Below are 27,277 nucleotides of genomic sequence, written 5' to 3'. Positions count from 1 at the left end.
TAAAAAGCAGAACAACTATCATATTGCTATCTCTTTTCAACATAATGTAAACAAACTATTGAATTCTTGTACGTATTGTATTAAGCGTGTCCCACTATGCATCTCGCTTTAGCATGTGTGATTCGAGAAAGACACGAGTTGTACGTTTATTACATTAGCGACGTCAAATTTTTAGGTTAAGTTTTAACCACATTATTTGTGATAGTTTTGTTTAATTTTGCTTGAAATGTCCTCCGTATAATGCCAGCGAAAAGCATGTGGACAGATTCATTTACATAATTTGTAAATTGCAAAAATAATATTGGAATTGCGCGGAAACTTGTAAGACTGGAAGTTAACAGGTAAGGGGGTAAACTAATTCATGGCGTTGCCGAAACAAAATCTAGGAAGAAAGAAAGACAGTCTAAACGTGGTTGTTTAGTGCTGTTTTCAACAATTTTTAATATATCTGACCTATTAGTTGATAAGTATGTAAATAGTTACCAAAAGAGTTCTGAAGGGAGCGGTTTCTTGAAAAACAAAATTAAAACGGAGGAATGAATTTGCAGAAAAACCAACAAAGCACGAAAGAACACAACTCAAAATCTTAAAAACTGAAATTTGTTATATCTGTCTCATGTTGCCTAAATAAATTTTCAAATATCGGTAGAACCATGCACTGCTGTCAAATGTCGAAAGCAGACGCAGGTCATGTCGACTTCTTGATTCGGACTAAGCTCATCGGACTATAATAAAAAAAAATGGACTATATACAGGGTGATTCACGTAGCCCGTTCGTTAGAAACCTTCTGCTTTCCCAAAATCGTATTACATAATATGAAAATTGGTAACCGACTAGAATCGACTGCTCCAAGTTCAAATAAAATATTTTCAAAATGGCTACACTTCCGGAAATACCGGAAATCAACGCCATCTTTGTTCTTTTAAATGGAAAGGCCCTATTTTGATGTCAAATTTGGATTCTACGTTAAATTCTGAGTTTAGAGGGTCCTTTTGTCAACACTTATCTGTCATCGTTTTTGCCTATGTCATCTTTTTCACAAAAAAACGTGGTGGCAGGGCTTCATTAAAAAATGTATAACTCCTCAACCATTGAAAATAAGTAATATGTTTTTCTTAAATTCAATTCCTAAAGGTTTTGAGGTTTTTTTGTGTTTCATACGTCTACTACAATTTTTCAAAATTAATAATAAAAAAATGTCGAAAACTTCATTTTTTTAAATGGCAGCTACCATTTCTGACACTGGATATTATTGTAAAATTTAATTTTGCGGCCACATTTATTAACACATTGGGATTTTTTCCTGTTGAGCATGAAATAATAATAACATTGTGTATGGCTATTTCCAGCCGTTTTGGAGTAATTCCAATATTTTGAATAAAATATTCTCTTTTTTTTATCAAGCAATTATTTTATTTGAATTTTTATTCCAAAATCGCATTGCAATAACTAGTAGATAACGACAACAACAACATTGTTGACTGTCTCAATAAAAACGGTTCACACACTGAGCTTTGTATTCAATTTTTTTTTTTGATTTGTTTATTTTTTATTACATATCTTGTTATCTACTATTTATTGTAATGCGACTTTTGAATAAAAATTTTAATAAAACAATTGCTTGATTAAAAAAAAATTATTCAAAAAATTGAAATTACGCCAAAACGGCTAGAAACAGGCATACACAATGTTAATAAAAGTGGCCTTAAAATTAAATTTTACATTTGTATCTAGTATTCTAGTGTTAGACATTTTTCGATTATCAAATTTGAAAAATTGCAGTAGGCGTATGAAACATTAAAAAAATCTGACTAATGGTCCAGAAGATCGGCCAAACCTTGATTAATTCAATAAAAAAGACTCGATTATTTATTTCCAATGGTTCAGAGGTTATGCATTTTTTATGAAGCCCCACAACCCCGCTTTTTTGCGAAAAAGATGACATAAGTCAAAAACGATGACAAACAAGTGTTGACAAAATGACGTTCTAAACTCAAAATTTAACAGAGAATCCAAATTTGAAATCAAAATGAGGCCTTTCTATTTAAAAGAACAAAAATGGCGTCAATTTCCGGTACTTCCGGAAGTGTCGCCATTTTGAAAATATTTAATTTAAACTTGGAGCAGTTGATTATAGTCGGCTACCGATTTTCATATTAATACAATTTTGGGAAATCAGAAAGATTTTAACGAATGGGCTACGTGAATCAGCCTGTATACGCTTGCCCGATATCGTTTTCTGACGACCGCCGCGCCGCCTCGCGGAGGCAGTGCGCAGCTTTTAGTTAGTGTTTTCAAAATTCCGCCTGTCTTGATATGTAATATCACTCATAAAAACACAGGAATTCTTGAAATTTTCGCATTCAAGTGTACAATAAATCATGCAAATAATAATAACTTGCGGCTTTCAGTCGATTGATACGAGCTGTTTACGGAAAAAAAATTGTCTAAAGGTAAAATTTTCGATTCGGAAATTGTTGCTATATTTTAAATACAAATGAGCAAGTTCAACGACAGAATTTCGATTCGGAACGTTTTTAGTGTGATTTTTGAAATTTAGCGATATAAAAACATATTTAAAGAGGAATTAGCGCGATTTTAATAGTATCTGGAACATTCTCATTGCCAAAGAGCAATTTCATGCACAAAATTGCGACTTTTTGTCTATTTTCCTAAAGATCAAGTGCATATTAAGGTGCAACGAAATAAAAATGTTTTGATGGCAATAATTCCTAACATTCAATGGTTTTACTTTATGTACTTTGTACGTAAGTACTACATTAATCATGTAAATTATTAATCCAATTGAAATTAACTGCGTTATGCGTCTGTTGTTTATTTATTGTATAAAAAGTAACAATTAATCGTTGTTTTTTAATTCTCACGAATAAGAAGTTCTTTGTTGTCGGCAAGTACGCATGCCAAATACATTATTAAAATTTCAGTTACCGATTCTTTTTTTCGCTATTTTTGAAACCCCGAACACAGCAAACACCTCCCCGATTAATCACTCTGTTTTTTTTTTCTAAATAATTTGAATTTCTTACTTTGAAAAAGCCGATTTTACACGTCGTCAAATACGAAACTGTTTGTTTACAAACCGAAAAACGCCGCGCTCCGCCGCTTCGCGGCGCGTCAATCGATATCGGGCAAGCCTATACAGGCTATTTGACAAAAAACGTCTCAACCCATAACTTTTTTATTTATTATCCGATTTCAATGAACAAAAAAACCAAAGATATGGTTTTTCATGCGCTACCAAACAGCCGTAATAGTTATTTAAGATATAAGTGTAAAAAGTTATCCTTTGTAACGAAGTTACTAAGAAACGCTCCCGGTGGCGGAAAAATTCCGTTCTTTCTCCGAGCCGGTGCAGAAAATTAGCGCGGAGCCAACTGCCCTAACCGCGTCGACCGAATCCGCTCCGGAACCCGTGTTTCTTCCGGCCGACAGCACCCGGACTCCGCGCTGAGCCGAGCTCCCCCACCGCCCCAGCCGCGAGTCGCGAGCCGCGCGCAGTCCCACCGTGGCAATAAAAGGACCGCGCCGAGCCTGCAGAGCTCATTCCGATCAATCCGATCCCGATCCGCTTTCCGCTCCTAGTCTAGCTCCAGCACCGGCTCCGACTCCGCTTCCGACCTAGCCGACAACCCGCTTTCTCCGCTTTCCTGGCCCGTTCCCTCCCGCTGCGAGGGAACCCCGGCTTTCCCGCTTTCTGCGTTTTCCTGGCCCGTTCCCTCCCAGTGCGAGGGAACCCCGGCTTTCCCGCTTTCTCCGTTTTCCTGGCCCGTTCCCTCCCATTGCGAGGGAACCCCGGCCTTCCCGCTTTCTCCGTTTTCCTGGCCCGTTCCCTCCCATTGCGAGGGAACCCCGGCTTTCCCGCTTTCTCCCTTCTCTTCCTGGCCCGTTCCCTCCCCTTGCGAGGGAACCCCGGCCATCCCGTTTCCTTTCACCCTCCTTTCTCTCGCCCCGGAACAGGAAGAGCCGGCAGCGTCCAGGTCCGACCGGAGCAGGAAGAGCCAGCAGCGTCCAGGGCCGACCGGAGAGACCGAAGAGCCAGCAGAGTCCAGGTCCGACCGGAACAGCAGTAAGTACGAGCCGCGCTCTCCTCCGACACCCGCCCGGAACACTCCTCCAGGTCACGGACACCGTCCCCGAAAGGTTCCGGCGCCGCCAGGTACCAACACCCCTTTTCTGTACATAGTGTAAATAAAGGCCCCCTTGTTGCGACACCTGTTTGTTTTGCTACCCCTCTTCCGCGCCCTGACAGCCGACCCCCGGACTCCGTACGCTCCGCAAAGCTACCCCGGCCGTGTGGCGTCCCACCACAGCCGCAAAAAGGGACTGGCGCTCGAGGCATACCGCAACCGACCCGAACGGCGTCAAATCCCGTGACGTCACTACCGCAAGTGATCGCCACACCTTTATTGCACGAACGGGTTTAAAATACGACCGAGGTACGAGGGAGTATTTTAAAAGATGTGAGTGCAACAAAGGAACTTTTTACACGTACTCGTATGTCTTACAACATTTTATCTACGATCGTGAGATCATCACACCGGTTTCAACATAAATCTGTATAAAATAATTCATTGGTTCAATATTTCATGAATAACCAAAGTCGTTTGAGAACCACGTCGTTTAGCAACCTAAACAATGTTTCCAACAAATTCGATTGTTGTATTCTGACAGTTGTGTGCCATAAAAGCGAGAAATCGTGCTCTAAAACTTTTAGAGAACGATTCTGTCAGTTTCTCTAAATGTCAACTTTGACAACGATTTTTAGTGCAAAAAGTGCCTACTTTTTACGCGATCGTAGATAAAATATATTTTTTTGGTGTTATCTTCAATAGCTAACGATAGTCAACTTTTTTTTTTAAATGGGCACATGTAGTTTTTTTAGGCTCAGTCTGGTAAGGTTTTTTTTCTGAATCTAATGATGTATTGAAAGTTATCATTTGGTCCATTGATAACTGAAAAAAAAAAAATTAAAAAAAATTTGTGGTTCAGCTTATGAAATTTTTAAGAGTTTCGTGAAAAACAATCGGAATACAAAGTGCGGTAAATGCGTAGAGGGGTAAATGTCATCCAAACATCAGCTTAGAAATTTTCATCTGCTTTTTTAAACTTTTTTTATTTAAGTATAAAATAACAACATTGCCAGTCATGCAGGATAGCAGTCATTTGACTATTATTTTATATTCCAGTGTAATAAAAATCGTAATTAGTCAAAAACCAAAATTTAATAGAAAAATAATAATAATAATAATAATAATTCATGTTTTTCAGGTGCAATCTTTAGGTGTTTTATTATTATTTTCTTGGAAAACATGATTAAAATAAAAATTTATTTATATTTTATTCATGGTTTCCAAGAAAAAAAAAAATAAAACACCCCAAGAAAAATAATAATAAAACATCTTGGGGTGTTTTTCTTTTTTTTTTTTCTTGGAAAACATGAATAAAATATAACGCACTTGTGTTCTTTCGTGAATAGTACCGAGTGACTATAATTGATTGAAAATTATTTTGTTATGTTGGTAACACTTTTGAAATATTTAGTTGGCAACATCGTTGGCATGACACACTTAATTTTTAAAATTGAAACAAACGTCAAAAAAATCTAAATCGACAATGTACTTCGTGACTTAACCTAACCTAAATAGAAATGATTGACAGATGATGCACGATCCACTATTTTCCTTCAATCATTTATAGTCACTCGGTACTATAGTTACAGAAAATGCAGACTATGCTCTGCAGGACATGTTAAAAATACAACGCGCATTGTATGCTCCAAGTGCTAAAGTCCATTCAAATATCAAAAAACCACCACCTGTTGCTTTGGGTTGGAAAAATTTAAAAAACCCTAGGTAGATATTTTTTCATACTATGTTGGTAACTATAAATTATGACATTTATTTGATTCAAAATAAAATTCAATTTCGTTCATATTGTTTTATTAGCAGCACGTTTCATTTATTTATTGATTCTTATTATTTTTACTTAAACATGCCCAGAAAAACAAGAACTTAATAAACATTTAACCTCAAAATTACAAGTCTCACCAAATTTTACACTAGACAGCGTTGCCGATAGTAATTATCGAGAAAAATGCGACGTTGGTGGTTTTTTGATGTTTGAATGGACTTTATGTAATGGGTCTTCATTTAATATTCTGGTATACTTCGTCCAGCGAGAGATTGGGAGATTTTAAATTGTATTAAATTAACCCAACACCACAAAATGCACTAGAATACATTAATTAGGGCATAATTTCAGGGCAAAAATGTTACTGCTTGAAGCATACAGTGAGCGGCAAAAGTATGGAATAAAAGTAAAGTATGGAATAAATTCCTTAAAAATTAAACAAAATTTTTTTCAAAAAAATCTTTGAACAGGTCAATTTTAGTTTATAAAAATACATGTTTTAGTACCAAAGAAAATTCCAAGCAGTCATTTGTTTTCGAGTGATGACGTCATCGATACTTTTTTTAAATGGAAACCCCCTATTTTTTTTCTTGATTCTGATAGCCCTCTTAATTGTCTAAATGACAGTATAAAAATTTTGTTATCTACATAAGGAAATTTTTGAGAAAAAAAATAATAAATTTGGAAAAAATAAATTTTATAACGAACAAAATCAAGTCAAAAAATCAAGTAGGTAAATCAAACAGTCAAATGTTACTGTCAATTTCATTCGTATGTGTTATTTGTTTTACAAAACGTTTTCGAAAATGACTCATTTAACAGAAACACAACGTATAGAAATTTTAATTTTGATTGGGTGCTGGGATAAAACTAAAACAGGGGGAATTTCTTCATAAACTTGCTTATTGTCAACAAACTGGGGGATGGCAATTCAAACATTTAATTCCATAATTTTAAGTACTTACTAACACAGTTTTTGACTTGTTTTGACTTGTTTTGACCTGTCCAAAGATTTTTTTGAAAAAAATTTTGTTTAATTTTTAAGGAATTTATTCCATACTTTTGCCGCTCACTGTATATTTCAAATTTTTCGTGCGCTAGGTATTACCGAGTAACTATAAATGATTGAAGGAAAATAGTGGATTGGTGACACTGATGCAGTTGGTAGTGCAACTCTTCTCGTGCATCATCTGTCAATCATTCCTATTTAGGTTAGGTTAAGTCACGAAGTACATTGTCGATTTAGATTTTTTTGACGTTTGTTTCAATTTTAAAAATTGCGTGTGTCATGCCAACGATGTTGCCAACTAAAGATTTCAAATGTGTACCAACATAACAAAATAATTTTCAATCATTTATACAGCGTGATCAACAATGACTGAGTCTGTTGGCAATGAAACAATTGAAAATACTGGTGATTTTTGTCTAGTAATTGGCACTGACCACGCACTGACCGGATTTTTTAACTTGAGATCACATTAAAAACATTCTTGGTTATGCAGGTTATGTTTATACTATTACAAAAATTAACCTTCGTTGGTAAATTTTAAATTTGCCAAATTTCATTGTTACCAACAGACTCAGTCATTCTTGATCACCCCGTAGTTAACCCGTAGTCACTCGGTACTTTCTCTAGCATTTTGCATTATTTCCCTTGCAGTTTCAATAACTGCAGCAGTGCGTTTTAGCGGCCGCCTGTTATCTTCAAGGTTTTACGATCAACAATAACATTGGGAAATTCGGCAATAAACTCTTCTAAGCAGTTTTGTACAGAGTAGATCCATGAATCATTCACTTTCAAACCATTGCAAAAATAACTTTCAATCAAAAACGTTTTCTGCTGCAACGTGAACACCAGCAAGCAGTAAACCTCTCTGAACCCAAATGTCAAAATATGACAGTTCTACTCTAATTTTACTAACCGGAAATTCAAACGACAGCATGCCTTAACAAAAACAAAATATTTCCATAGGTAAATGCTACCCGAATATTAAATGAACACCCATACCATTGTCTCGATCCCTGTTTTAAAAAATTCCATGGCAAGTAAACACTAATCATACCTAAGTCAATAATTTTGTTTTTGGGTTGCGAAAGCTTGGTTCAAAAATAAGGAACATCGATGCAAACGGCCATTAGTAACATTTCCTCGTTTTCGCAAAACAGCGGATAATTAAGAAAGAAATATCTAATTTGATGCTTCATTATACAGCAGCAACTATCTTTGATTATACATGCCCTCTCAAAAATATTGCCTCACTACATATTTAACATTTTACAATTGAGTAGCCTAGCTTCAAAAGTAACCAAATCCAGTTTTTTAAGATTTTGAACTTTAGGCGCCATGTTAAAGTTTATTATGTTGTCTACGTGTGGCTAGTTTCAAAATAGTCCAAATCCACAGTGAAACCTGTGTTACTGGAGAACAAATACAAGCTGTTTCAACAGATTATACTGCAATTTTAATTGTGCTTGTTCTACGTATTAAAATAAGTAGCTCATATAAAAACTGATCATAAATTACTTGAAAAAATAGTATAATCACAAAATCATAGAAAACCAGGGAACCAATGAGGAAGTAGAAGACGATGACTGCTGGGAGCCACAACCAGAATCCTCTGATCTAATAATTATTTATACCTATAGGCTTTTTAAATAATGTTATACTCATTACACTACTTATTTTGAAAGTAATAAATGTTTTCAAACAACTATGATGTGCCAGTTATTTTTAAAACAAGCGATATCCACTTTTCAGTTTCAGAATGGGCCTTCTCCATATCAAAACTCGAAATAAGAAGACGCGTTTGTGTTTCTCTAAAATTTGTTATTGACTGCTGTACCATCTCCACTATAGAATACAAACTAATTCCAACCATAAATAGTTACCGGGAGCTCTGGAATCGTTTTTTGCAACTCCTGTAAAATAGAGTGATATGGATTTGGGTGTTTTTGAAACTAGGCTACTTAATGTGTACGAAAGTAACAATCTGTGAGCTGTTTGGCCTACAAGATATGACATTACCAATATTTTGGATTAAAAAAATAACTTACCTTCGACTGCGTCCAACGGGACCCACTGAACTGGTCGTCCATCGTCTAAATAAATACTGACACTCGAAAATGGGAATTTTATGAAGCAAATCACGCCAACACTAAAAACTAAACTAAGTAATGGAACAACTCACACACATTTTCAACTTGATGGTGCATCGACAATTGGATGAATTTTGACCAAATGGACTTTTGTTAACAGTCAATTATTTCATAAGAATTAGACCGAACTAATCAGTTATACCTAAAACTTCAGATTTTTTTGTATAATAATCGCCAAATACACCTAACCGACATAAACACTTCGAAATCGTAAACAAAAATTAACGACAGCTGACAGTACAACAGAAGAAGTGGATTGGCGTTCAGTTTCAGTGGTACCACAATTCAAATTCACGCTAACCCATCACAGAAAAAAATACTAGAAATGATTTAAATAATTTAAATTTTAAAATGTAAAGTTATCGTTATGTTAGTTTTCCTATTAATATTTGAAAATTAATTTATAATGTTATTTAAATTAGACCATTATATTTCGACACGAGCGTCTCACGGTAGTCAGTAAGTTTTTAATGGCATCACTTTGTAGATAGGCAACTCTAAATACACTAGAAAATGGTAACAATTTTGAATATTTTAGATGAAGCCGAATCTACCGAGTGACTATCAATGATTGAAAATTATTTTGTTATGTTGGTAACACATTTGAAATCTTTAGTTGGCAACATCGTTGGCATGACACACGCAATTTTCAAAATTGAAACAAACGTCAAAAAAATCTATTTTTTTTCCAACGCCAATGTATTTCGTGACTTAACCTAACCTAAATAGAAATGATTGACAGATGATGCACGAGAAAATTTGCACTACCAACTGCATCAGTGTTGCCAATCCACTATTTTGCTTCAATCATTTATAGTCACTCGGTATAATACATAGTACCGTTTACATACAATTTTTTCTGAGTAATTTTCAGTTTGAAATTGTTTGTTCTAGTGTTGGGAGTGGTATAATTGACCGTTGTTAATTAACGTTAATTAACCATAATTGGCGGTTAATTATCATAATAGAAAAAGTGTTAATTAACAAAAATTGGTTAATTGTCCATGGATATATCTGTTAATTATCCTGATTCATTCAAAGTAAACTCAAGTTGCAAAAAAACACGGATGAAAAATTAGGTTGGTATTAGCTGTCATCGTGTTTAGTAACTTTGACGAATCAATTTTGCTAGCATTGATGTAATTTAAATTTAAATCTATTTATTTTTCACTTTAGTATAATTGCATGATATCTCCTAGGATACGAAATACGTAAACATGTCCATAACAACCGGGGAATAATACAGGGCGTAATAAGAATAAGCGGGCGTAATGAATTCATAACGCCCTCATCAATTCAAAATTGCAAAGATGCCATTTTTTTTTAAGAACACGTATAGTGAAAAATAAAATCTTGTATGCACCACGGCGTCACCGAATGATTACGCCCATCGAACGATATCCATCTCTCGGGCTAAAGCTCTCGAGCTGGATTCATCGTTCTCCGGGCGTAATCATCGTTGTAACGCCCTTGGTGCATAAATAGCTATTATGTCCGATCGGGCGATTTTTGCCTACTTATGGACTAGTTTTTAGGGCGTAATTCAGTATATTATAGCCCCGGGCTGTAAAAGTTTTTATGGCCCTTGTTTATGCCGTTACTACAGTAATAACAATAACTAGCTTATTCCACCTTCCTGATTTTTGTGTCGTTATTTTAAAATTGAATCTACCTAAATTATTATAAAATTCAAAACTTCGACCGGATATAAAATTTTGTATGTACCACGGGCATAATTAGCGTTTCTGACCCTAGCGTATTATGGCACTCGACTGACGCCTCGAGCACTAATGTCACGCCGCGGGCCACAAACGCCTGCATTACGCCATTCATACATAATACAGGGTCTCTATAAATGATTGTCTGGTCAAGCCAGCCTTGGAAAAAAAATTTACTGTTCCGCTTTTTTGAAACCGATGCCAAATTCTAGTTCGTTTTCACGGTCACTTCTGACATTAGTGAATGACGTTTCGTTTGCGCTTGTCAGTCGAGTTTTGGTTCCTTATATTCGTTTTATCGCAGTTAATCACAGTTAATATACACCAAAAATTTGTATTTTTCAATAAAAATTGCAAGTACGTTCGCTTTTAGAGGTAAATACACTGGCAAAATTTGTGAGGTTATGCTTTAATGTTTTATGTTTTATTTTAGCTTTATTTTCTTTACAATGGTTTATTCTGTTGAACAGAACACGTTCATTGTTGTTTTTTACTTTCGAAATGGAAGGTTTATGGGGAATTATCTGTTTGTAAAAATGAATTCCAGCAAAATATCTGAACAACATTGTGTGGCTCGGTGGCCGCATGGCTGTCGGAGAAAGTACTCCGAGGTCGCGGTCCCGATGCTTAGTGGATTCGAATCCCACCGAAGGGGGAGGATTTTTTCAAAGGAAGGAACCTCCGCCGGGCCATGGATGTGTGTGTATGTCTCCTCGGGGCTGACGGGTAGGGTGGTGGAAGGAAGAATCAACACTCTTTCGGCCACCACCGCGAGGTCAGCACGGGTTCGAGTCCCGTCGGGAAAAGGCGCCCATGGGTGTATAAATGTTGTTGTGTATGTCTGTGAATGTGAGGTGGAATGGGCGTGGGTGGCCGGGGAAAGTGCCCCGGAGCCCCGTCGCATCACCTGAGAAGGCAAAGGAACAAGGAAATTGGTATGGAAAAGACAGCCGACCGAAAGGTACCGTAAAAAGCCGTATGGCAAAAAAACCGGAATGGCAAATTAAAAAAAAAAAAAAACATTGTGAACAGATTTTTAACAATCAGAACAATTAGCAAGGGTAAATCATTAGGATAACCACCAGTATCTGATGAAATACTCGAGGATTTGAAAGAAATGGTGGAAAAGACTCTACAGATAGCCTGTTTATCATTAAAAATAGGCTACAACTGCATCTTTATAAAATTAGTGTTGTACAAGAACTCCAACCTGTAGATTATCAAAGTTGTGTTTAATAATGTATTCAGTTTGAAAATCACCTCAATTTCATAATTTGGAGTGCTGAGAATCCACACCAATTTGTAGAGACTCCTTTACATGTTTTGAAAATTGGTGTGTGGAACTGTGGATAGCAGTGTTGCTGTACCTTTAACTAAGAAATGCTGCAAAATATTTTTGAAAATAAATGAAGAATTGTCAAGTGTTTAGAAGTTAATGGGGGACATCATCAATCTATTTTATAAAAAAAATACCTATTTGTTATCGTTATTTAGTGTTGTAAATTATGTTGTTGAATACATTTGATTTTATTGAAAAACCAGTAAGACTTATTTGTTATGAAAAACACTGTTATTTATATTGGAAGAAAAAATGGGAGTCAATACCATATTCGACAATTCAGTCTAGGTCGTATTTACCACTAGCATAAAACAAGAAATGTGAAAGCACTAAAGCAGACAAAAAGGCAGTATCAAGTATTGTATTGTGGTATACAGGGACAAGGTGTTCTCAATATTTATCTGTTTGGATTTGTTCTCATACCAATTCCTGTACAGTGTGTGGCGGTACGAAGGGGGCAATAATTGTTCCCCTGTTGGTGTTGATATTAAATAATAAATACATTAATGTTAGCAAGAGTAAAGCACAGTTGAAACTTGTCTCTGGTTAAAAGCCAACAACCTAACCTGAAAATGTGACATTCATTACTTGCCCAACAAAGCGGCACATTCAAAATTTGACAAGTTTCCATGGCTGGCTGGACCCGACAATCATTTATAGAGACCCTCTAGTATATTAAGTATAAAGAACGGTAATGACAATGTACGGATCGAAGACAATTGTTTGGAGGAGGAGCTTGCGACGACTCCAATATTGTCTGAGATCCGTACATTGTCATTAACGTTCGTCATGCTTATGAGATGTTTTGCGCGATTGAATATTTATTACAAAACATTGCTAACTAGAATGCGATACGACGCCCTTCACATCGTGTTGCCACAATGTCGATTTTTGTATCGCGTTTCTAAGGCAATCTGCAAACAACTACCGCCATTGCAGTTTTTGTGCGCGAATATCGCCAGTTGTGTTGAAAAACAAGCAGTAAAATGAGTGATATTAGTGATTCCGAAAACGAAGTGGATATTGTAGAAGAAACTTTGAATGTGGGGTGCGTCACAAATAAAGAATTTTTGAAACTAACGGCCTCAACGTGTAATTAAGAAGACAAGGAAAATTTGTGGTATGAAAATTTTGATAATACTAATGTCGCGGCAAGTTCGCTAATATTATTTCATTGCAGCGGCAAGGAATGCCGACCACAAGAGCCGTGTGAGTTTCCAGAAAGTGCTAACATCTTGTCTTCAACTTCTGTCTACATAAATCAAGAATTTTCGAAACCAGCGAACTCAATATGAAATCAAGAAGACAAGGAAAATCCGGGGTATAAACATTTTGACAATTCTAATGTCGCGGCAAGTCTGTTACTAAAATTGTTTCATTGCAGCGACAAGGTAGGCCGACTACAAGAGCCGTGTGAGTTTCCAGAAAGTGCTAACGTCTTGTCTTCAACTTCCGTCTACCTAAATGAAGAATTTTCGAAACCAACGATCTCAGTGTGTAATGAAGAAGACAAGGAAAATGCGGGGTATGAAAATTTTGACAATGCCAATGTCGCGGCAAGTTTGCTAATGCTATTTCATTGCAGCAGCAAGGAAAGCCGACTACAAGAGCCGTGTGAGTTTCGAGAAAGTGCTAACATCTTGTCTTCAACTTCTGCCTACATAAATGAAGAATTATTTTCGAAACCAACAACCTCAACGTGTACCTAATCAAGAAGACAAGGAAAATGCGGGGTATGAAAATTTTGACAATGCCAATGTCGCGGCAAGTTTGCTAATGCTATTTCATTGCAGCGCCAAGGAAAGCCGACTACAAGAGCTTTATGAGTTTCCAGAAAGTGTCCCCACATCTTGTCTTCAACTTCTGTCTACATAAAAATTATTATAATAATCGATTAATTTTGAATAAACTTTACTTACCGTTCTAGAACACCAAAAATTACTTACCATCGAGTTTATCGTTAGCAACGAGTAAACAGAGGTTACCATCTTGGAAATAGACGTGGTAAACAACCAAATAGAGTACAATCGCGCAAAAACCTTATTTACACACTTCAGCTTTCAATATCTCACATTCAGACACGAATTTGTTTCAATTTGAGGTAGGAATTTCAAATGATTTAGCTAGTTTACTTCACAGCCGCTCATCAGCGGAGATAATAACTTCACGGACGCTCCTCAGCGGAGATAATTTCACGGACGCTGGTCAGCTCGTTAGATGCCATGACAGTGACACTTTAGCATTATCAGTGCCCACCCAAAACCAAATGACATATTTTTTTTTAAATTTATGTATTTTAATTTTTAAATTTACCAATTATTTAATTGATGATTTGTTATTAGAAAGTAAATGTTTTTATAGGTACATCAAAACATTTCCAAGGCGAATTTTTGTCAGGGTAGACATATCTTCCCTGAGAGGTGTTCGTTGAAATATGAAAGCTCTACGCGTATTATGGCTAACCGTGCGAAACTGCGAAAGAAAGAGACCGAAGTAGAAACGTTTGTTTAAGCTTGAGTAATTAAGGCAAGACATGTCTGCCCTGAGTGAAAAGCATTCATTTGTACATACATTTTATTTAATTTCTCCCAACCTGTTCAATTGATTTATTCCAAATTTTGTGTAATAATATTTAGGGCTAAGATACATTTAAATAACTAGTAATTGTGAGAAATTATTCACTTAATTTTAAATAAAAAAAATATTAAAATAATTTTTCTTTGGCCAAGATTTAATTTTTGCAAAACGCTGGCGTTATTCCTAAAAATATTAAAAAAAGTTATAAAAGAAAGTTGAATATCAGAGAAAAATCTTCAAAAACCTCCGCGACAGCATATGTCTAAAATAACCCATAAAGCTATTAAAACGATAATAAATAAATTCATTCGTATAATACTCGTACTCTCGTAGCAGGCCAGACATGTCTTCCCTGTAACTTCGTCAAGAATCGGTACCTAATCGGTAACGTCCGCACAACTTAGTCGTTGGCAAGATCGTTGGTTTTCGTGTGGTAGTTCGTCAATTCGTCACGAAGAATTTGCGAGAATTAGTAAGAAATAACGGTGATTTGGTTAATGACAAACGCGTTTAATAAATTATCGTACGATGACAAAGTTTTTATTAAACAATTAGAGGCGAACCCCTTCATTAAATTCATTCTAATCGTAAATTTAATTCATCGTGTCATTGGCTGACGGGTAGTGAAATCAAAAGTATTTTTTTTTGCTGGCCCTGTCTTTTATTCAACAATTCCAAATTAAAAAGCCCATCGTGTACGACAGGAGTCGATAATTTGAAGACGTTGCATCAATCGGTCGAAAAACACGGGAAATCTAAAGATCATACGTACGCGGCCTTAAAATTAAAATTATTTGGAAAGCAAAACAGAAAATTCTTTGGAAAAGTAATCGGGAAATTAAAACGTCTCATCGATAGGACAATTTTTTTGGGTACCCAAGAATTGAGCTTTCCGAGGTCACAATAAAAAAGAAGACTCGTCAAATCGCGGTAATTATAGGGAACTCTCGCGGAATTCTTGTCTTCTTATGATTCAACACAATAGATCAATTTCGACTAAATAATCTCAGTCAAATTTCGATAGAAAAAGAATTAATAAAATCATTGCGTAAAACGGATACATTTTTTGACCAGGTAATTGATTATTTCGCCGATCGATTTAATTTATAAAAAAATGTAACATCATTTTTTGTTCATATTTATTTTAGTTTAGTTAATAAGAATGTTATATTTTGTTTTTTATTTTATTTAGAATTTATTTTATTTACTTTATTGAGAATTTATTTTTTGTTTTATGTTTATGGAAAATTTGTTATTTTTGTTGACTCTATATTAACACTCTCATCACTTCCATAATAACAAATAACACTTCCTATTTCTAATTCCTTTCCCGGCAAGAGATTTTCTGAACCTTCCCGTAGGTTCTTGCTGGACACTGCAATTAGCAGTGACTAACACAGAAATTCCTTTCCAGCAATTACAACAAACATAATAAAAAATGTAATAATAATAGGCGATTCAAAATCAAAGAAATTCCTTTTCGAGAGGATTTCCCTTGCCATTCAACGTGGAAACGCTGCAAGCATTCGGGGCACTTTTCCAGATTCCGCAATATTATCGGAAATTTTTGTATTATAAAACAAAAATGTTTATGTAATTATGTTATAATATAATAACATTAAAATGTCTGTCCACCCAGCCAAAATTGTTACGAGCCGCCACTGCTTATCAGTCTACCCAATCTCCTACCTCGTTTCTTAACATTTCTTAAATAGTTTGTTATGAAGGTTTGAAGAAAAAATAGTATGTATATATGTTATAACATATACATTATAACGGCGTCAATGTGGACATCTGCTACATCACTGAATTCACAAAAATATTCTCTTTACAAAAATCTTAAATTTGACCTCCCGTGCCTTTTAAAAAAAATCAAGGGTAATTGTTCACTTTAACTACTTCTGGATTTTTCGCGTTTTTTCTGGCTAGACAGCCTCAGGACGTCCTCCTACATCGTTTCCCACCAGTCAAACCTTGTGCAAATGAAAATTTTCCTTACCCTTTAGTTATACTAAGGCTTGGCGCGACCTTGACGCGACCTTGAAACACAACAAGAGAGAAAAAAAGGCATTTGCACAAGGTTTCAATGGTGGGACACGATCTAGGAGGACGCCCTGATGCTGTCTAGCCAGAAAAAACGCGAAAATTCCAGAAGTAGTTAAAGTGAACAATTACCAAATCAAGTTAGCCTTGTATCTTCAAAATAATGGATGTTTGAAAATGAAAAAAATCTCAGATGCTAGAATAATTTAAATAGGTACTTCTAACTGTGTCCCAATTTTAACGAGCTCTGCTAAACAGTTCTGAAAATATTTTGCTGTATCCATACTTTTTAGCGAACCTTTATGTATAGTCTTTCTAACTCACGTTGAGCCAGCAATAAAAATAAACTGCGTACCCTCATTACCGCAAGTGCCACCTCCTCTTAGCTTTACAATGAAGATGAATTTATGGTTTAAATGACAGATGTTTTTCTTGCTCTTTCTCGATGGTTTCCAGGTACACTGGGCCCAACAGGCCAGGCTTGTTTTCGGTATAAATCCATCTTTATTTCAAAGTTAAGAGGATGATGGCACTTGCGGTAATGAGGGTACGCAGTTTATTTTTATTGCTGGCTCAACGTGAGTTAGAAAGACTATACCTATGTGTGTAGTTGTGTAGACAATAAAGACCATTATTACTCAATAAAATTATTTAAAAATTATAGACCAAAAATATAAATTAAAAATTCATGTCCAATACTACCTCTTTCTCATTGCACAATAGCAATATAATTATTAATAAATAATAAGAATTCATAATAAAAATGTAACAGATAAACTACCCAAGTATGTATATGCAACAAAATGATATTTTCTACAAACTAACCCCTCGTTTCCAATCACTTATAATTATAAATAATAATTACAAATTATAGTTAACAAAGTTTGGTCCATAGTTGTGAATGACGGTGTGCACAATAAAATTATAATTAAAAAATTATACTTAACAAATTGTGCTTCATTTGTGTTTCACTTATCAAATTCTTGCAAACTCCAAGGTTTATACGTATAATAAGATAATTTGACAAATCAGATTAGCTGTCTTTAAAAATTCAAATTTGTCAGGTAGGTTTTTTGTCAAATGGACGCATTCGATGAAAAATTGGCGGCAAGTGGTTTCAATATCCATTACGCTTATCTTCGTGACACCTACCATAACTACACATTTCCTGGGTATATCTAATTGCACCCGACTAAAACTAAAAACGTCAAAACTAGTGACAGTTGTTCTGAAAATGTTCTCTAGTTTTTCATTGGTCTGCAATTGTTATTAATTATTATGATTGTGAACAGCAAAAAATTAAAACATTTGTGTAAAGAATAATTTTCTATGTATAATTTATAATTATCATTTCTTAAGTGATTGGAAACAAGGGGTAACCCCTCGTTTCCAATCACTTATAATTATAAATTACTAGCTTTTACCCGCGGCTTTGCCCGCAAATTTCAGAATGTTTTAAAATTATGTTTCTACCGGGTGATCAAAAAGGACTGTTTAAGTTGGCAGTACAATTAAGAAAATTTTATATTTCGGTTATTTATAACACTGCAACCGGGTATGTTTTGTTGGTTTATTTGACAAATATCTGATGTAGGTATAGCATTAACAACGACAAGCCATCAACAACCGAAAGTTACTCCTGTTATACAATTTAAAATACAATTCAGTGTTACCAACTTAAACAGTCCTATTTGATCACCCCGTACTTTCATGTATTGTGATAAACGCAGTAATTTCAATATGAAGTTTGTCTTTTTATGAAGAATAATTAAAACTTTACTGTAGACTACTTTTTTCTTCGACTATATAAACAAAAAAATCAATACGATAAGGAACTAACACTATTATCATTTATCCCTTACCAATTCATGAAAATACGCCAACATAACACTTTTATTTTTAGTTGCAACCTTATTTAGATCTTCCTATTGTTTGATTGTCTCGTTTGATTTCAGATACCTGCCTTTTGATTTTTCCGGTATTAAGCTATTTGAAGCTTGTTCTGCTTCATTTAAGTCATCTTCCGGTAAAACACAATCATTCAAACACATTTTGCGAAATTGCTACTTTTACGAGTATAAACAACCAAATGTATTATGACACCTGAACATATCATGCAAACGCCATTTCCAACTCGAAAAAACATTTTTTTTTTCTTAACAGGCTTAAAAATGATAATAGGGGTTGCTTTTTGTGGGTGTCAAGCGGCGAAGGTGACGATATACTCAGAGGATGAAATAGGGGTGAAGCGGCGAAGGTGAGGGTATTTCCAACTCGAAAAAACTATCTTTTTTTTTAACAGGGTTGAAAATGGTAGTAGGGGTTTGTTTTTGTAAAATTAAAGTAGTCAGTAATTTTCTTCTTGTTTTGAAGATCAAGTGTACAAAATTTCATCAAGATCGGAGTAAAACTGTAGATTTGCATACAAAAATACAAACAAACAGACATTCAGTTTTATATACCGGGTGTAGAATTGGTTTACGAGACATAGGATTTTACATGCACACAAAGAGTTTCAATTATTGACTCCCCTAACAATTTTATGGCAAAATAGTTAAAATGAAAGTTAGAGAGAATTAAAATAACTGTCTAATTTCAATCTTAGTTTTATTCTAACATCTTGTGGCACTGAAAGAAAGGCAAGAAAATAATTAACACAAAAATACTAAAAAGTACTACTAGGCATGAAATTTTATTTCTTTCTTTAAATGGTATTATGGAGGATCTTCTTTAAGAAACTTCCAAGCAACATTTGCTTCAGGTTTCCCAGAACGACCAATTTCAGCCATAGAAACAATTCGAAGAATTGGAACATTTAATGGAAGATACCTTTTCATTCGTCCTGTAGTCCTGTACGAGTTCATTTGAAGGGCAGATCAAAAGAAAATTAAATAATAGTGAACCCACCCGACAAATAATTTTAGAAGTCAAATTTCATTGCTAGTACTGCTTTTTAGTATTTTTGTCTTAACTCCTTTCTTGCTTTTCTTTCAGTAGCAAAAGATGTTAGAAAAAAAACAAAGAGTGGAATTAGACAGTACTTTTAATTCTCTCTAACTTTCATTTTAACCATTTTGCCATAACATTATTAGGGGAGCGAATAATTGGATCTTCTTATTTTTACATGTAAAATCCTATGTCTCGTAAACCGATTCTACACCCGGTATATACCGGGTGTATTATGAAAAACCTTTGGTGCTATAACTTCCTTATTTTTTATCCGATTTTAACAAATGATACGTCAAACAAAATCGTTTTAGAAACACTATAGCTCCATATGCTATGATTTTTTTTAACATTATATTTTTTGACAGACCGCAGCTAACTTTGTTTTTTTAAGTTGCACTGTATATTTTTTTATCTTTATTCTGATAGATGTTTATCTTCTGAATACACAAACATTAAAATAAAAATCAAAAATTTGTTTTTAATAAAAAAATAGAATTTCCAAAAATCAAGTAACCATAACTTTACTATGGCAAATGTTTGAAATTACCTCCATTCTCTCTAAGGCACATTCGACACCTTCCACTGACGCCCATTGCGGCGTTTAATAAAAATTCTAGTGGTATTTGTTCACATACTGCTATGACTCTTCTTAGTAAAAATCATCTCTGTTATCGGGCGGAGTCAAATAGATATTGTCTTGAATGTCCATAGCTCTCTTAGTCACTTTGTAAAATTAGAATGCACTTTTATTATTGTTTTGTTACTGCTTAATTAAAAAAAAATTACATTATTGTTTTAATTTCTTCTTTTTGTTTCTATGCATGAGCATGGTTGTTTACATTTTCATATTCAAAATATAAATCTCTATAAAACTGAGCAAAAAAAGTCAATAGTGCCATTTGAAAAAAAAAAGTTGACTATCCTTTGTCAAAAACAGAACTGAAGAACAATATTGGATCAATTTAAATTATAGCCCATTTAAAACGATTTTGTTTGACATATCATTTATTAAAATCGAAAAAAAAATAAGGAAGTTATAGCACCAAAGGTTTTTCATAATACACCCGGTAGATAATTACGAATTATAATTAACAAAGTTTGGTCCATAGTTGTGAATGACGGTGTGCACAATTAAATTATAATTAGAAAATTATACTTAACAAATTGTGCTTCATTTGTATTTCACTTATAATTATCAAGTTCTTGCAAGCTCCAAGGTTTTTACGTATAATTAGATAATTGGATCAATCAGATCATTAAACTAAAATCTGTTAGATCCCTCTACGGTTAGGTCGCTTTTTTGTCAAATGGACGCACTCGATGAAAAATTGGGGCCAATTAGGTTCAATATCCATTACGCTTAACTTCGCAGCACCTACTGCAACTATTTACTGGATATATCTAATTGCTCTAGACTAAAACTAGAAAATGTCAAAACTAGTGACAGTTATTGTGCAAATTTTCTCTAGTTTTCCATTGGTCTGTAGTCTGTAGTTGTTATTAATTATGATTGTGAACAGCAAAAAATGAAAGTATTTTGTGTAAAGTATAATTTTCTAAGGGCTGCTTTCACCAACGCCAGTTAACGTTAACTGTAGGTTAAAATGCTTCGTTACTTTAGTTACTGTTGTTGTAACAATGTTTTCGTCTATTTTAATCTGTAGTTAAATTTAACTCACGTTGGTGAAACCGGCCCTAAGTATAATTTATAATTATAATTTCTTAAGTGATTGAAAACAAGGGGTAATATTAGAATAGATTTTAATAATTAAAAGTTCAAATTTATCCCATATGGTTACCGTAAACACGCTATTTGGTGCGATTCTGATTTTCGTCTAAGTCAAGATTGCTAAGTAACAACACTGCTATCTCTGCAATGTTGTAACAATGTCGATTACCATTTTACGATTTTCTTCTATTCTACCCACAAAATTTGAGTAATGAGTTGTTGCCGCGATCCATCATGAACATCGTTATTCATGATACTAAGACAACCAAGATATGCTCACGCGCATGATATCTTCTGTCTCTCTCCCTCTGGTGACGCAATCCCGTGACAAATTTTACTCGGTCTTTGCGAAATACATGTGTTTTAGTTCGTTTTCTCCTCCGTTTACTGTGTTTTACAGTTGGTAAAAAAAAACGGGAACTGTCAGAATAAAACTGACACATTTTTACAATTTTTCCATAATGTGAAACCTTCTTACAATTAACGCCAAAATTCAATGTCATTTTTTAAAATTATTTGATAGGTATTGTCAAGTAGACAATTAATTGACAAATGGACAAAATCAAATTTACATTAGGAAAATTTTCGTTTTTCAGTGTGAATATGTTATTTTTTATTATTTTGTTCATTCGTGATTGTGTTTTGGTTTCTTTGATATAGTTGGATAAACAATGGTTTCCTGTGCAGTGACGGGTTGTACCAGTAACAATAATAAAAAAAGTAAACGCTATTTGTCTAGTTACCGATACTTTTCCAATTTGAATAATTTAGCAAGAAACGTCGACTTAAGGAGGTTGAGGCGTTACACAATAATAATGAAATAAATCTAATTTTTTTTTTCAATAGATTATTTCATTACACATTTTTTTGTGATAAATCCAAGGTCATTAGGAAGCTTATTAAGTAATAAATGCAATAAAACTGTTACATGTAATTTTCTACATGTTGAATGACAAATATTTTTTCTAACAAATGAACAAATAATATCAGCAGTACAAATATTAACTATGTTAGACATTGATATTTCCCGATTATTTTAAAGTTTCTTCCAATTCGGTTAGGAAGCTTTTAATTAACGAAAAAAAAATTACACATGACTACGTTCATTTGAGTTATAGGCTATGATTTTTTAATATATTAAACTACACAGTTTAGATGTTGCTATTTTTTTTAATTATTTACTTCAATAATTTTTCAAAAATCGTAAATTTTACTTTTCATATTTTTTCTTTAAGTTTGCACAAAACATCCAAAAGTTAGTCCATCACCTTTAAATAATTAAATAAAATAAAATTATTGATTTATAATAATAAAAAAATGATATATCCCACCTCAACTTCCTTAATTGATGAAGCAAAAAACCAATTTTTTAGATGTAAGATGTATTTTAAAATAAGAATTCTTAATAGAAATATTAAAGAAGTCTCCAACATGCAAAAGCGCAAAATGACAAAAATTGTCAAATAAAAATTTACCTATTTACAAAAATTATTTACAGTAATTTTTTTTTATATTCCTTACATTATTTATCTATTCTGTACTGTGCAAATGAAAATAAAGTAGTAAATATTTCAAATACACAAAAATATCTTATACATATTACCGAAGTCGACTAAATTCATTTATTAAGATAAAAATTTGTTTTATTCTATAAATAACAGTTGAATCACAACGAAAGTTTCAGTAACTTTAATTAAAACAGAAATACATACATCAAAACACTGCCAAAGATATCGCCATACATCGTCCGCGACTCAAAAAAAACCTCGTAACTCCCAAAACATCCCAACATGACATCGTTACACATTTGCGTTTTTTTTTCTAGTAAGCAAAACTTGAAAATCAGTTTATTACCAATTACTTACATTATCTTTTTTAAAATAAATGTGTTAATAGTTGTTACTTTCATCCGATTATTAATAATAAATATACAATGACAAAAAGTTGTTCCTTTAAAAATTTGCGTACGGGAGTTACGAGATTTTCTTGAGTCGCCGAAGACATTCTTGTCACGCGGTGACGTCATGCGCGAGTTGGTTCAAAACTCGTCGCGTAACTGATCATATCTGGTTGTCTTAGTATCATGATCGTTATTTAATAAGCGTCGCGCATGCGCAGTTTGCTTAGCTGGACATTGCTCAAGTCAAACGTCAAACCCGGGTCAATTAATTTAAAAATTTATTTTTGCCGTTCTTCTCCTAACGGTAAAAAAAAGAACAAGAAGACTAATTTCCAGCAAATGGAAATTATGGTCCAAAGGTTGGAGAAGGATACTTTAGTAATTTTTAATTTATTTTAATTTCTTATCAATTTATATTCCAATCTCAATCTGGCCTTGAAAGCACAACAGAACTTCATAATAGCAAAAAAGTACATATTATTCAATTATTAGACCTATACAGTGTGAAAACTACTTATGGAATAAATTCAGAAATTTCAAAAATAATGACATTTGTAAAAAAAAAACACTGAAACAGGTCAATTTTTATTTCTCATAGTGATTACTTTCAGTTGCTTTACTTGTTCATGACGTCATCCATTTTTCAGGTATGACGTCATCACCAATTTTTTTAAATGAGAACCCCGACTTTTTTCTTCCCTTTCTGATAGATCTTCGCACCAAATAAACGATGAATGAAAAAAATTGGTACCTTATATAACAATTTTTTTTTTAAATGACAAATTTTACTTCAAAAATTTAATGTATAATTTTTAATGTAAAAATTCTTTTGTATGGGTTTATTTAAAATAAGATTTATTTTAATAGACCAAACAATTTAGAAGATTTAGGCAGAGAATTTGCGCTGAAATGGAACAAATCAGCCGTGACATTATTGAGCGAAGTGTACAAAGTGTCGGTGAGTGCCAAATGGTTGGTTACATTTTATTGTTAAGTATACATATTTTGTTGTTTTTGTTTGAGGTCAATTAAAATTTTTACATTAAAAATTAAATTAAATTTTTGACTTAAAATTTGTCGTTTTCTCAAAAAAATTGTTATGTAAGCCAATAATTTTTTTTCAATTATCGTTTAGGTAGTAGGAAGGTCTATCAAAAACAGAAGAAAAAAGTGGGGATTGTCATTTAAAAAAATTGCAGATGACGTCATAACTCAAAAATGGATGACGTCATGAACAAGTCAACCAACTTAAAATAAGCACTATGAGAAATAAAAATTGACCTGTTTCAGCATTTTTCGACAAATATCATTAGTTTTGAAATTACTGAATTTATTCCATAAGTAGTTTCCACACTGTATATGTAAAATATTACACTTACCGATTCTCAGCAGTTTCCATGTTATTTTGAAAATGCATAAGAAAATTTACTGCAACCAAGTCCATCTTTCAAATTAGCAAGATGATTTGTCACAAGTTTATATTACAACCTTCATAACCATGATTGTTACAAAAATGGTTATAATTTGGCAAACTAGAATAGCATTTTTTGACAAGACTCTTTATATAACCAGAAAATGTTTACATAACAATTACTGGTATTGTTAAGGGATAACCATGTTGTATTAGAATTGCACCGATTAAATATTTTTTTATTAAAAGAATGCCTGCACAAAACTTCTACCCTATATTCCCAATTTAAAGTGAGAATATTCTCTTTCCAAATGGGAGCAAACTAGTGTTGTAAATTAACATGTTAATTATGAATGATGTTAATTAACCGGTTAATTATCTTGTTATTTGTCAAAAAACTTGTCATTTGCAACAGCATTTTTTCAATATTTTTGAACCAAATAAAGGCACAAAAGAACCAGAAAATCATAGTTTGGATTGAATATTTTCCATAAAAATACAGTTTTAAAGTAATTTCAAATGACTAATGCCATAAAAGTGCTGTTGCAAAAGCAAACAGGTTTTTTGCAACTTTACTTGCAGTACCTAATATGCAATAGAAATTTCGTTTGTGTGAATTTTATAGCGACCTTTTTTAATAACATTTTAGTAATTATTTATTTGAGGTTAGGTACAGCATAATAGATATTTATGCATCAAGGGAATTACATAGGTCATAACGACAGAGGGCAACGAGTACTATCCCGAGGGTCCCTTTAGGGCCCGAGGGGAAGTAACGTTGCCCGAGGTCGTTACTGACCTTGTAATTCACGTGATTCATAATATACAGGGTCATTATAAATGATTGTCCCATCGCAGTTGGCGTTGAAAACCCACATAAACTTGGGATGTGCCGCTAGCTTCGCAACGTTAGACAAACTAGTAGACAAATTTACACTACCGCCAGCAGGGTTACCTATCGGCGATGCTAGTCTCACTCATGTTATAAAGCTTGCGGCACATTCATCTACGTCACCCAAGTCTACTGCGATGAGACAATCATTTATAATGACCCCGTATTTTATTCCATACTAATAAAATTAAATCGAAAAAAAATTTGTTGAGGTTAAATTGAGCGAACTGTCATGTATTGTCATGTCATGTGTCATGTCAGACGAAAAAAGTGCGACATCAAAATCATGTTTAAGCACAATCGTGAGTACTAACAGCACTTTAACGGACAAATTGTTCAATTTTAGCAATGCGGGAAACAATTTTAGTGGTAAATTCAAGAATTGTCGCTTTATTTTTGTTGAATTCTTCTGATATTACATTGAAGGGAATTAAGAATTTATAATTCCCTAGTATAATTCCCAAGGGAGTTATGACTATCATAATGGTTACCGTATCTAAGGTATTACTGACATATAATGGATCGGTATGGAATAATAGCTATTTATGCACCAAGGGCGTTACAACGATGATTACGCCCGGAGAACGATGAATCCAGCTCGAGGGCTTTAGCCCGAGAGATGGATATCGTTCGATGGGCGTAATTATTTGGTGACGCCGTGGTGCATACAAGATTTTATTTTTCACTATACGTGTTCTTAAAAAAAAAAAATTGACATCTGCAATTTTGAATTGATGAGGTCGTTATGAATTCATTACGCCCGGTTATTCTTATTACGTCCGCTTATTCTTATTACGCCGTTATTATTCCCCGGTTGTTATGGACATGTTTAGGTATTTCGTATCCTAGGAATTATCATGCAATTATACTAAAGTGAAAAATAATAGCTATTTATGCACCAAGGGCGTTACAACGATGATTACGCCCGGAGAACGATGAATCCAACTCGAGGGCTTTAGCCCGAGAGATGGATATCGTTCGATGGGCGTAATCATTCGGTGACGCCGTGGTGCATACAAGATTTTATTTTTCACTACGTGTTCTTTAAAAACAAAGAAAAAAAACTGGCATCTTTGCAATTATGAATCGATGAGGGCGTTATGAATTCATTACGCCCGCTTATTCTTATTACGCCCTGTATTATGCCCCGGTTGTTATGGACATGTTTACGTAGTTCGTATCCTAGGAGTTATCATGCAATTATACTAAAGTGAAAAATAAATAAAATTAATGTAAAATCACATGCTTTTGTTAAACAATTGCGACATATCTTACAACTTACGTATCAGCAGGAAATTCTATTTCCTCTTCAATTAAAATCAAAAAATGTAAAACTTGCTTTTGTGAGATTGAACCTCGAATAAAATCTAAATTTATCCAGTTCATGAAAACGGTCAAACCTTGTGAACTGAAACTGTGGAACACCAAAATCTATGATCTCCAAGAAATCATCAAAATCTTCCATGTTGATTTTAAATTTGAAGTCACATTGACATTAATAACATTACATAAACTCTATTTAAGGGTTAATTCGCCGATTTTGGCTACTTTACTAAACAAAGATTAATAGCTATTTATGCACCAAGAGCGTTACAACGATGATTACGCCCGGAGAACGATGAATCCAGCTC

General features: G+C 33.9%; 2 long non-coding RNA genes across 4 annotated transcripts in view; one reads left to right on the top strand and one right to left on the bottom strand.

The window, feature by feature from the left end:
- LOC138136328 (uncharacterized) overlaps window positions 1-9,371 on the bottom strand; it is a 284,939-nt gene extending 275,568 nt beyond the window's left edge. Inside the window, exons 1-2 of one of the 2 annotated variants that reach the window (XR_011161252.1) lie at window positions 9,231-9,371; window positions 8,987-9,087 (exon numbers count right to left, since the gene is read on the bottom strand). This is a non-coding gene — a long non-coding RNA (uncharacterized lncRNA). Of the gene's footprint in view, window positions 1-8,986 lie in introns of both variants that reach the window. The other variant, XR_011161250.1, reaches the window with a different exon arrangement.
- A 3,454-nt stretch (window positions 9,372-12,825) lies between these two features.
- The window catches only part of LOC138137248 (uncharacterized), a 240,020-nt gene continuing 225,568 nt past the window's right edge, over window positions 12,826-27,277 (top strand). For both annotated transcript variants that reach the window (XR_011161656.1, XR_011161655.1), the window contains exon 1: window positions 12,826-13,466. This is a non-coding gene — a long non-coding RNA (uncharacterized lncRNA). The remainder of the gene's footprint in view (window positions 13,467-27,277) is intronic.

Source organism: Tenebrio molitor, chromosome 8 (assembly GCF_963966145.1).
Source record: "Tenebrio molitor chromosome 8, icTenMoli1.1, whole genome shotgun sequence".
In the NCBI taxonomy this organism is placed as follows: domain Eukaryota; kingdom Metazoa; phylum Arthropoda; class Insecta; order Coleoptera; family Tenebrionidae; genus Tenebrio; species Tenebrio molitor.
This window is presented reverse-complemented; position numbering and strand designations above follow the sequence as displayed.